The 13,349-nt window shown below is 37.1% G+C and overlaps 1 protein-coding gene across 1 annotated transcript in view; it reads left to right on the top strand.

The window, feature by feature from the left end:
- Positions 1-13,349, top strand: part of dcun1d3 (defective in cullin neddylation 1 domain containing 3) — a 140,678-nt gene that overhangs the window by 5,262 nt on the left and 122,067 nt on the right. The window contains exon 2 of the mRNA XM_061967541.2: positions 1,038-1,160. The gene's annotated coding sequence lies outside the window, so the exon portion shown is untranslated. The remainder of the gene's footprint in view (positions 1-1,037; positions 1,161-13,349) is intronic.

Below are 13,349 nucleotides of genomic sequence, written 5' to 3'. Positions count from 1 at the left end.
CAGTCTTCAAAGTACCCTAAAGCTGCCACAAAATGATTGGAGGATGCGGGAAGAACTGTGGACACTTTTGTGATTTTGGATCACATCGGACTGTCTGCCCCGCAGGATTTTGAGGACCAGTCATAGACAATTTAGAGTGAAAAGCAAATTTTGTTTTCACTCGTATACAAAACATTCTAACTTGGATTGTTTCCATGGCTTCGAGACTCTTCCGGGGGACAGTGCGGCGAATACACAACAAACTCCCTTCTTGTCTCTCATGGACACACACCTGTTGTTGTTGACTTTGGACTTATCGGCTGCACAAAATCAAGGCCGCGGAACAGAGACACACTGCAGGCTTACACACACACATGCATCCACAAAAAAATATACGCCACACACACATACCCCACCCCCAATCCAACGCCCTCGACGCACATCTCATAGGGGTGATGGAAGGATGGGCAGCGCCTGAGAGCTGCGACCAGCCACCATGGCTCCCCCCTCCCCTCTGTTGCTAGATATCTTGAGATGTACGTTGTAATATGTATATGTACTTTGCTATGGAGGTTTTTTCCCACTCCAGACTTGGCCCCCTTAGGAGTCCAGTCTAGATTGTATTTTTTTACTCATCCTTCCCCAGCGTTTACTTTTTTCCCATCTTTTACGGGGCGCCTTGTGGCGACCCATCAGCGTTCCTGTTCTGTAACCCTGTACACTGTTTGTTTGTCTAATCTTGAAAGGGTTTGTGCTGAAAACAAAGTTTTGTTGTACTTGTGCAATGACAATAAAGACCTATCCTATCCTATCCTATTCATTTTAAGGTAAGGACAATTACTGAAACTGTCTATTTCCTTTGTGGCCATTTATTTAATCTAAACGCTTTGTGCTGTTATGTAGCCATCTACCTATGAGATGTGTGACTGTCTCCCCTGCTTCTACAGTCGTTCCATCTGCTTTGTGTTCGCCTATCAATATCATTATTATGAAAATCTACATTTTTCATCTGTAAATTGTTTGCAGTAATTTTTTTAAGTGTCTCCTCTTGCCCTCAGCTCTGCATCACATTCAAAAAGGGACATTGTTCTCTACTCAACACAAACACCACTGGAGGCGGTGAAGGCCCCATGAAGACAACAAAGGCGTCCATTCTGCCTGACACTGGAGACTTCCTGCTGGTAAGAGATGACCCTTGTGTCCTGGCAGGGTCTGGGCAGGTAGGCCGTGAAGGGTTGATGGGGTGTTTAGAGATGTCTTATCTCGTTTCCGTCCACCGAGAGATGAATTTGAGAAGGGCGCTGAGAGCTTTTCGCCACTGAGGAAACCTGTTGTGCCATCGTTGTGTCTATTCTCACGCTGGGATGGATGCACTTTTGTTGATATGTACTCAATTTTCAAGATTCTTTCAATACAGTCGATTACAGCTATTCACCGGTTACAGTCCAAGACCCTCAGAGAGTGGCGAAAAACCTTGCAAAATAGACATATAATAACATAATAAACTTTTTACAATGCACACAATATTTCATACAATATAAATATAATCATTTCATAACAGGATCACAATCTATTCTATTTTTCTATTTATTCTTTAAAAATGTTATTCTATTCCTTTAAAACCATGCTATTTATAACCTACTCTATTTATATCCTATATCCTATTTACATAATTATTTACATACCATTGTTCTCGTGACTCATTGGGCTTAATCAGGGACCTCGGGTTCTAAATTGTGTGCCATTTCATGTGCTTAATGTTTGCTGGTATGGCAATAAAGTTATTTGAATCCTTTAATAAAAATGAGTGCTGTCAAATTAATGTTTTAATCAGATTAATCACACTTTTGAATTTGGATTAATCAGGATTAATCAAAGGTTATCTATCCCTTGCTTGCATGATTTCAAATAACTCAAAAAAGACCCCATATATATGGACACAAATGCAATGCGCATAATTTATTTGGTCAAAATTTGGTAACAATTTTAGCTAAAACCCTGTCTGGGTTGATTTTGGAGTGAAATTTGCCAGCGAGCACATCACTTATTTTTGCACTGGCGTATGCATTAACCTGATCACTGACCGTATAACAACCCTCGCCAGCAGGGTAACCATCCGCGGTTAAGGTAAAGGAGCATATACAGTCAAAATAAACTGTGTGATTAATCTGCGTGTATACATGATTAATGCAAACATTTTTTGTGATTAATCACATTAATTAACTTGTTATTTTTGACAGCCCCATTAAAAGGCCCCAAAAATGTAAATTTTTGATACTCATTGCCTCTTACAACTTAGGACATTTTGAATTTAGTTCTACATGTTAAGAAACAATTGAATTGAAGCGTTGAATAAGACAACGAGCAGTTCCACAACATCACGTCATGTCAAAGCATCTTCCTGCTGGAAAACATTGCATAAATTGACTTGTGAGCAGCGCCCTTTACAGGACATTTAGCTGCAAAACTCATTTTTTTTATTGATGTTACAAAAAAAAACATCATTATTTTTAAGGAGAGAAAAGAAATGCGTTAATATATGGTCAGCAAATGCTAAATCGCAAATAAGTGTGGATCTACTGCGTAAATGAACACCCAGAGTATCGACCTAAACTACTTTTGATACCTACATGTAAACATAAGTTTATTTGAGTGGTGCTTTGAGCCCTACAGTTTAAACTCCACTGCTACTTTTTAACCTCAGCCAATAAAACTAACACAATGGGCTGCAATCAAACAAATAAAACCCTTAAGGAGAAACTGAATTGTGAGCATCCATCTGTATCTTTGGCACTGATGAGGGTAGTCTTTATGGAACAAAACCAAAGCAGTATCTCATAACTTCTGTTTATTTGCATTGCTTTTTAAGTATTGCTACAGCACTACCTCAGTTCGCGTTCGTAATCCAATACATTTTTCCCCAAATACTGCAATCAATTATTGTTATATGTTCAAAAATATTAACAGAAAAACACATTGATAGAGAATAATTATAGTTTTACATGCAGAAAACGACGAGTGAAATGGATAAATTAACATTTGACATCATTTGCATTTGCATTAAAAAACGTCTCACAAACGAACATCTCCCAATTGCGAATTGCTTCTGGTCGTTCACTTGAAAGAGCCGTTCAAAAGACGTGATTCGTTTGCTGACGTCTCATGTCTATTATCATTAAAAAGGTAAGACTGAGGTACCAATGCGTGGGATTCTTAGTTTGGATAGTGGAATGACACAATGACAAACAGACTAGTTTGTTGTGTTGCCGTTTGGCCGTATAAGACAGTAATATACGAAAACTGAAATCCTGCAAAAAGTGGGGCGCACGAAAAAAGAGGTGCTATACTGTATTCAGTTTTTTTAACCCTCATATAATTTATACCCATCCATTTATATTTAATGACTATCATGTCTATCTATAGCCTTTGGGCACACCGAGCGAGGTAATGATCGAGGGTTAGGAACCCGGAAATGAGAGTGGGCCCCCTCAGGTTGTCCATTCATGTTATTACATGAATGAACACACTAGAGACACTTGCCTCAGTGCAGAGATTTATTCATTGTGCTGGGCACTGTTCACAACTCCTTCTCTCAAGTCAGTTATCCAGTTAATGGAAGCTTTAAGGGAGCTGTCATCTGTTATATAACCCCTGGAAAAAATATATAGAATCACCAGACTTGAAAGATGTTCATTCAGTGGTTTAATTTTGTAGAAAAAAAGCAGATAACAGACATGACACAAAATTAAAGGCATTTATTTTCAAATCAAGAAAATAAATTGTCGTAGTCTGTAAGAGATTTATTTTTAGATCAGGTAGAGTGAAAAAAATATTGGATCACTCAATTCTGATGAAAAAATTATGGAATCACCCTGTAATTTTTATTCTCCAAAACTAACACCAGCATCAGCCTAAATCTGTTCATTAGTCTGCAGTTAAAAATGAGTGTTCACACCTTGGAGAGATGTTGCATCAGGTGGTTTTACATGAATCAAACTTCTTCAAGAAGGTAAATCATCACCTCATGTTTCAAAAGATGTTGATTGTTAAGTCAGTTGTGTCTAAAATCTGGACCAAGTACAAACAACATGGGAAGATTGTAAAAGGCAAGCATACTGGTAGACCAAGGAAAACATTGAAGCGTCAAAACAGAAAACTTAAAGCAATATGTCTTAACAACAGAAAATGCACAGCAAAGCAAATTAATAACAAATGGGCGGAAACGGGAGTCACCCTCTGTGACGAAACTCTAAGAAACCGCCTAAAGGAAAGGGGATTCAAATAGAGAAAAGCTAAACAAAAGCTGTCTATAACACTTAAAAAACAAAGTTCCAATGGGGCTAAGAAAAACTATTGCGGACAAAGATAGGTATTTTCATATAATTTGTTTCCAGTGGTTGTATAACAACCTTGAGTTGCAACGTAGAAACATAATTTGTGTGATGTCCTTTATCATGATTTACAATGTATCTATAATTAGCTGGGGTATCTCATTCAGGTTTGCTTGCATTAAAATCTTGCACGGTTTTGCAAAGATTTTTTCTATGAAGCTTCTACCGAACTTGTTTTGTCACAGTTTTCTATTTGACAACTAATACAGTCATTTGGGGCCAGTTGTTTGAAACATTTAATCTGGATCAAAATTAATCAGATTTGGAAATATTTTGCTACCCAGGGTCAGGTCATACGTCATACTTTCATACTGGTTTTTCAAAGCAACATTGGATTGGATCAACCTGGTCCAGATACGCAGTTTTCAAGGTTACCAAATACGGATTACCAGTGCTTTAATGGCACAACATATCACAATGTGGGATACAGCTACATATAGAACAACAGGTAGAAGAGCTGAGGTGTGTACACTGTAAGTGTTTTATTTATTTTTCAATACCAAACACAAAAATAACAAAAATTGACTTCAATAAAAATTTTTATGACCCCTCATCTAATCCACAACAAATACAAAACAATTAAACATTAACAAAAACATTGTGGATATTTTGAAAATGTCTTACATAAAAAGGCTAAATGTCCAAAAGTGACAAAATAAAGAATGCTAATGGTTCTTCCTCGTCTGAGAAGGAGAGACCAGCATTATCAAGTCGTACTTTTTGGAGGCGGATCTGAACTTTCATTTTGGTTTGCAGCAATTTAGTCAGCTCTATTAGTTCCTTTTTGTGCTTCTGTTCTTTCAGTTTATCGTATAAGAAGTAATTCATAGGAATCACCATTATTTTTTGGCAAAAGACGTTCAAAATCTCTTTTCTGAGCTCCTGTGACTGCTGGCTCTACCAGTGAGGATCCAGGTTGTTGTTCAGAAATGATGCTCAGACCCAGAATTCAGTGATGGGCAAGCTACTTGGAAAATGTAGTAAGTTCAGCTACAAGTTACTCTCGATTAAATGTAGCTAAGCTACAGGGGAAGCTATCCCCAGAGAATTGTAGCATGCTACACTCCAAGCTACTCGGCAAAAGTAGCTTTCTACATCAAAGCTACATTTATATCTATGGGCCCACATGTATAATAGGCTAGCAATGTTAATATAACTGAGAGTGTACAAATGGACCCTTCGTGGGTCAATTACTATTAACTATCTGTCATTTAACTGGGGACACCCTACGAGTACCTCTAGGGGTCCCCACACCCACTATTTATTTAGTTTGTTTGTAGTTTGGATTAACAGTCCATTTTCTCTCTTGGTAGCTTGTAGCTTTGATGTAAGCTAACCTGCTACATGGTTCAAAAAGTAGCCAAGCTACAGGAAAAGCTACTTGTTAAAAAAGTAGCTAAGCTACGGCCAAGCGACTGGAAAATGTAGTTAAGCTACTCAGCTTAGCTACATGTAGCTTGTTACTGCCCATCACTGCCAGAATTAATGTTTTCTATGCATTAGGGGGAACTGGCTCACTTTCCTCTACAATTGTAGGCTCACCATCCCCAACAACACCTTGAAACCTGTGCAGAGCTTCAGAATTGTCATCTCAAATAAAATCCAGAACCACATTCGTGTATTCACCCTTCTTCAAGAGTGTGTTGCCCATTTGGGTGTGTGTTTGTTTTTTTGCTTTAGCAAAGGCATTTGTTGCTCTGGCCCTCATATTCTTCCATCTGAATTTAACTTGCTCCAAGGTCCTCTTCTGGCCAGACCCCATTGCATTAAGATTCTGGGGGATTTAATCCAAAATGTTTTTCTTCCTTTTGTTAGTCACCATTCCACTTGCAACAGAGCTTCCTACTATTGAGCCATAATGGCACTTAACACCCTCCAACCTGTGCACAGGTTTCTGCACCAGTGAAATTAAGTCCTTTTAAGTCCATGGCTCCACCTCATCTGTAGTTTTACTACATTATCTTCCTGAAATCCACCTTGAAATCCTACCCCCTGCTGGGATCAGGATACTCCTGTTCTTTTAATTGAAGTTTTCCTTCCATCTATCCATCCATCCATTTTCTACTGCTTGTTTTTTTTGATTGATTGAGACTTTTATTAGTAGATTGCACAGTACAGTACATATTCCGTACAATTGACCACTAAATGGTAACACCCGAATAAGTTTTTCAACTTGTTTAAGTCGGGGTCCACGTTAATCAATTCATGGTCCCTACTGAAAAGGTTTTAACATCACAAACTGAAGTTTTGATCCAGATTAAAACTAAAACTGGATTCCGTGATCTAGTCCAATTTCAGAATCCTTATTTCCCTTTTCAACAACCCATTTTCAAGATTTGATCCAATACGATAACCAAAATCAAATTAGATTACCTTTTCAAGACTCACCCTAAAAAAACAGATGAAAGCGACAAAAAACTAACTGAAATACTACTGTTGTAAAAACACAGAAAATAACAACAGTAAACCAGAATTGAGAGAAAAATTTATATCGAAATCAGGATTGTTTTCAATTAACAAAAAGTACCGTATTTTTCGGAGTATAAGTCGCACCGGAGTATAAGTCGCACCTGCCGAAAATGCATAATATTGAAGGGAAAAAACATATATAAGTCGCACTGGAGCCCGGCCAAACTATGAAAAAAACTGCGACTTATAGTCCGAAAAATACGGTATATGAATCTGAAAAAAGAAGGATCAAAAATAAAAAATAAAAACTTAACTGTAAAAATAAGATTTGAATCTGAAAAAAAACAGAAGCCCAAATACCAAAATATGGGAAAGTGGAAACAAAGTATTATTCAAATGAATTGCTAGAGTGAATCATAAATATAATTAACCAGAAAATGTGTGCGCACTTGTTTTTATTTAATACACTGATGTATTTTTCTAAATTCAACATCAAAACTTGATTTTTCAGTTTCAAAGTTTATTTTTTAAAGTACCGAAACATATGACTCTAAAGGCAGCATGGCTCAGGTGGTAGAGTGGTTGCAAATTCGATCCTCAATTCCCTGTGACCACGTTGCTCCTGGTGTTGTGTCATCAGTAGGTGAGTGTGGTTATAGTGTCAATGTGCTTTGAATACCTTGAAGGTAGAAAAGCGCTATTCCAGTATAATCCATTAACTTAGCTCCATACCCCTCACCCCTCTTCTTGGTTATGCATGTTGACGTCAAGCAACTGGTGTCCAAATTCTCCTGTAAGGTTAAGGGAAAAGCTTAGTGCCAAGTGGATGTTAGCCCTTGAAACCCACTGTGGTCCTAACTAAAGCTGCAACGATTATTCAATTAAATTAATTAATTCAATAATAAAGAAGCTTTGATTTATATTCTGTTGCTTCGAATAATTCTTAAATGAGTATAACTAGTAAAAATTAACAAAATACGAACCACATGGTGTGCCCAAAACTTTAATTACACAAACGTTGTTATCACACACCCACTGCAATAGAGCGCACGTGAGAGCGTTGTTGTGTGGCGGCGAACAGTAGAGTTTGTTCCCCCTATTTTTCTTTTCTTTTTACTAATGCACTAATGTTAAAAGATAAAATTCAATGTATGTATTTTGTATGAAAAAAAGAATGGGGGTAGAATGGCAAAGAAAAAAATGTTTTCTCTAAAATAAGCATTGAAGCCATCAAGTGTGTTTTATCCGATTACCTGTAATCACAGAAACTAATCAATTAAAAAAGCACATAAATCAATCTAAGTAATTATACATATTATTGATTTTAATAGTAAATATTGGCTGACACTCCACGTTAATATAATTATGGTGTTTTGAATGTTGATTTTATTTTGAAATTGATCGCCATACAGTTTGAGCTAGCTAATGCGGTTGTAGCTGGTAAACTACGATGTCAGACTCGCAGCAATCATACTATACTACAATCTATTACACATCATGAATGATTCGACCGCTTATCTACTTTCAAAATTTACATGAATCATGAGATAGGCTCCAGCACCCCCCGTGACCCCGAAAGGGACAAGCGCTAGAAAATGGATGGATGGATTTTTTAAATGTGGGATTTTTTTCATTTTAAAATCGCTTGTCATGACGACCAACTATGGCTACTAGATTACATATTGTAGCTTCTGAAAATTGTGACGTTCGCTTTTTATAGCTTATAACCTGCCTGATAACTGTTATTTAATGTAGTACATCGCCGTGTGTGTACTGCCTACGGCTCAGACAGAAAACAGCTTGAGGTTAAACGAGTGTTGTCTCATTTCTTGAGGGTGTATTTTCTTACCACTTCATCTTGCCCCTCAGTTTTAAAGAGTATGACAATACTTCAAGGCCCTTGCTGTCAACTTGTGACTTTAACAATAACTGCATCCAGAGGTTGTTTTTGACCTGATGCTAATTAGAGACCCCGGCGGTTATTTCCTTTCAGAGACCACGCACCCAGCTTCTATATGGGATTTTGCCGTTGATTGACTAAAGGCGTTAACTAAAGCATTTACGGTACATACAGATCTCAGTGCCAAATTTCTAGTGTCAACAATGTATCTCTTTACTGTCCTAGTCTGGCTCCGGAGGTCTGTGTTAGGTGTTAGTGTTTTTGTGTCGGTGTGTGCATGCAGGCCACAGCTGGCTGTTCTTTGGGAGCCACAGAAGGACTGTCCCAGGAGATCCTGGGTTCCAAATTTGCGATTGCATAATTTTAACTAAATAATGATAATTGTATTCTTTCTTTAATTATTTTTGTTTGCCAAGTGGATCAAGTAGCAAACACATCCATGCTCACCTCATTGGAGACCTCATTAGGTTCACCTTTCGCAAATATTTGACTATACAAAAATGAATAATTCTTAGTTTTGAATGACAGCGTCATAGCTGGGGTACTAGTTGGTTGTAGAAGCGCGATGCCTCGTACTGGAATCTCCACATGGGCCTAAAACTATGAATGGTTTCGCCCTATTGTTGTGAGAAAAACAATTGTTACAGTCGATGAAGTGTAATTTCCCCTCATTAGCAGTGAGGTATTGTGTGGCAGAACGATCGCTGTGGATCAACTACTACCAGTCCAAAATAGTTGAAATCCCCCACGATAGCATTCAGTTGTAAACAAATGGCACAAGTGGCATTCTGGTCACCTTCTGTGACCAGAATGTTTCTAACTCCTGTTATTTGTTGTTGGCTAAATTGCAGAGTTGTTTAGTAATGGTTGAAAGGACAGTGTTGTATGTGGGAGATGGTTTTTCAACCTTGACATAGATGGCTTACCTCACTCCTCTTTCATGCCATTTGTTGTCCCTGTCCATAATCTGTACATGTTTGTTCTCAAAGGAGTTTTGTTTTTACCTGAGGTGCATGTAGACAGCTGACTCTTGGCCTGAAACTGTGCCATGCGTCAGCTTAGTGGTTGTTTTGTTTCCCCAATATATGAATCAGTGCATTCATCATTACACTGGATAGCATACACCAGATTGTTTTTGTGGGTGCGGGGTGTCCGGTCTTTAGAATGCACTAGTTTCTGTCTCGGTGTGTTGGTTAACAATTCTTCTGACTTTCTCAAATAGACCTGATACATATGGAATAACAATATTTTTGCGTCTGTCACCTTTTACCTCCTCATGCACCCTGTTCTTGTTATTTCTGGAACTGGATGCACTTTTCACAAACGACCAGCCAGGGTAACCACAAGTTTTGAAGGCTTCCCTCAAATGCCTATGCTCTGTCTCTTTGGCCTGTGTTGTAGGGTTCTGATAACGCCCAGTTTGTGTTCCAGTGGGTGGTGTTAGTTTTGGCATCAGCCGCTAGACTAGATCTGACCAATCTACTGTAAGTCTAAGACTAGATGTGACCTATCTAAGTCTATGAGCATGAACTGATGCAGCCTACTCGGATGAGAGGCAAAACGTCTTGTAAGACAAACCAAACAGTCCAGTTGCGATCGATTGAATGCTCTGAGGGTTAATATGTTCAGTCTTGCAAACCTAAATGAAAGAAGAAGTGTAAAGAAATAAAACTGAGGAAGGGAAATAATTCAAAAGAAAGAACATCAATCCTCAACAAAACTTCTAGGGTTTCCGTTTGGTCATGCTGTTAACTATCTGTCTAGCTGCAAACGCTATTGACAAGGCAGTGTTAAAGCCAATGTGTTTACTTTGCAATTAAGTAGTCTTAAAATAATATAACCTGCGACGGCACTTTCCGCCAGAGCATCCAAATTTTGATGTCCAGCCCATGAGCCCTTGGACTCTTGAAACTGTGGCCCTCTTCATTATGTAGTTGAATAGCCATGCTATATACTCTATAACAGCACGTTATCCATGACTCAGTGAACTCATGATGTCAGCATAGCTGCTTTGTCTTTTGCAACCTCATCACTTTATTTTGTGATGATGAGCAATGATATTGTTGATGTTCCACTGTAATTTTCAGCACTGTGATTGATGTCTGTCTGAGACAAAAAGCAACATGTTCAACCTTCAATACATCATTTTGTATTTCTCAGAAAAGTGTCTTTTACAGTTTTTTGATTTGTTAACTTCAGCATTTTGTATGGACCTTATGTTTTGTTTTAGTAAATGGCTAACAATGCATCCGTTTAAAGACAGTTAAAAACAATAAATCAGTTCATGAAGCCACTTTTTTCCGTTAAATATAAATCTTTTTATCTGCCACAACAATGTAATGAATTCAAATAAAACACCAAGTTCAGAGCTTTTCTCAAATTTTTTTTAGGTGAGATCAATAAACAGATTATTTATACTAATGAATTACAGATCATATTTAATTAATGGCTAATTTTATTTAAATTGCTTGACAGCACTGTTCGACTTCATTGACACAAACATCCATAAAAATAAAAAGGCATTGTTTGTTTTTTTTTAATACAAAAACGTACTTGTTTTAATTATTCCAAGCATCAATTTGGTACGAGTATATCTATCTGAATTTGAGAGTTGCTAGGTAGATTACCCTGACATGCCCTTGATTGTCCGGAATTATTGGTGTCTAATCCTACTGTGACGGCTATTAAAAGACCGCTCATTTTCAAAGCCAAGTTTCCGCAGCTCATATTGACAGTGATGAAAAAAAAATCTCTAATTATTTTGTGGATCATTAATAAGATCTTCAATTAATCTAGAAAATAAGCTTCACTTTTACGTTCCGTGTCATACTAAAATCTTCAAAGGCTGCTTACATAATGAAATTTGACAAAAGGTTTACAGCATACCGATTCCATTTTGTGTTTGTGCAGCCAGTGGCCAGTATGATTATCCTGCAGTACAAATGTCACTTGCTGTGGGTCAACCTTAATCATTCAAGAACTGATCTCATACATATAGTCCGGGATTATTCCACATGAATAGATAGCAACACATGTTTGAAATTACAATTGAACATTTCTCATCTAGCCTTTTATCATATGTGATATGTATGAATGTGATCATCAAGTAACATATAAAACAGGATATGAAGGGACCAGAAACCATCCTTCTTGGCCAAAAGAACCATAGCCCCTCTGGTTGTTTATGTGTCACAGTGGTTTATTAAATGAGCTTTCTTGAATAATTGGACCACGTCAGGGAAGCATTTGATCTCATTCCATCTTAAAACAGCATTTATGATAATGTATCACCTTACAGAATATTCATTATTTAGGCCTATAGGTGCCAACAAAAAGAATCCAAACATATTTTTTTCCTCTTTGTTTTATTTGAATGACTTACTGTATATGACTGACTGAAAATCAAAAGCCCAGTACACAATTTACTGGACATAGGAAGACTTCTACAGAGGTCAAAGCTTTTATTTGTATCCCCAATCATCCCTTTAAGAGAAATACATGTTAAATATGTGCTAAAATGAAAGGTAAACCATCCTTGCCATAGTAATTCATTTTCAAATAATTATAATTCTATCAAAAAGAATGTTGTATAAAAATATGCTGTTTTATCCAGCAAATTCTGTAATGTCACTAAACTATTGCACTATATGTTTTATATCATATCTAAAACATGTGGTGTATTTATTCTTAAGGGCTCAGGTGAACAACAGCAAAATAAAATCTAACATAATAGAATTTGAAACGATTGAACTATGCAGCAAAGGTCATTTTGTGGCGCTTTACACCTTATTTTAAAACCACTAATACCTTTGTGATGTATGAAAACATCAACATGTAAATCCTTCCCAGAAGGCAATGAGCTGATTAATGCTTCTCTTTATATTATACTTCATGCTTAGGAGAAATGACAAGGAGTCAATGAATGAGGTTCTAAGTAGGGGTGTCCCGATACAACTTTTTAACTTCCGATATGATACCGATATTGGAGGCTTGAGTAATGATATTGATCTGATACAAAACCAGCATGAATCATACATATACTTGTATTATTTCATAGTGTGTAATATTAGAAAAGGCTTGAAGACATGACATTACTCAAACTGAGAACTAATGGTAGATATGAAAAACACTAACCTATTTATTTTTATACTGTCTTTAAGTTGAAATGGAGAGATAATTGTTTTTTTGGTGACACATTTTGGCCCCAGTAATTCCTTAAATTGAGCTTTATAACTTTGTAATACACTATAGACTCTGTATTCGTATGTAATATGCAACTTTATTTATTTGATACTTGTTTATACTGACAAATGTCATGTTTTATGCTGCAATATTGTTCATCGAAGGACACGCATTGCTACATATGTCTAGTGTGTGTGCTATCGTGTGCTTAGCTGTTGTGTAGCTTCTAGTTCCTAGTATCCTATAGCCTACTATGTTTACTTTTTTGTGAATGACTTCACTGAAAGACAAGCAAAGTCTAACCTTGTGTGTTTATTGGATGACATTTCGATATTAACTTGATGTCCAGCTTTGCACAAGGACTGCAGGAGCGCTTATATTGATATTTTAGGTGCAAGATATTTTTACAATTATTTTTGCTGATATCAAATCAATATCAATATCGAATTGGAACACCCCTCGTTCTATGTGACAACAGATAAAAATGC

Source organism: Nerophis lumbriciformis, linkage group LG11 (assembly GCF_033978685.3).
Source record: "Nerophis lumbriciformis linkage group LG11, RoL_Nlum_v2.1, whole genome shotgun sequence".
In the NCBI taxonomy this organism is placed as follows: domain Eukaryota; kingdom Metazoa; phylum Chordata; class Actinopteri; order Syngnathiformes; family Syngnathidae; genus Nerophis; species Nerophis lumbriciformis.
The sequence above is the reverse complement of the archived record's forward strand: the minus strand, read 5'-3'. Positions and strand labels throughout refer to the sequence as shown.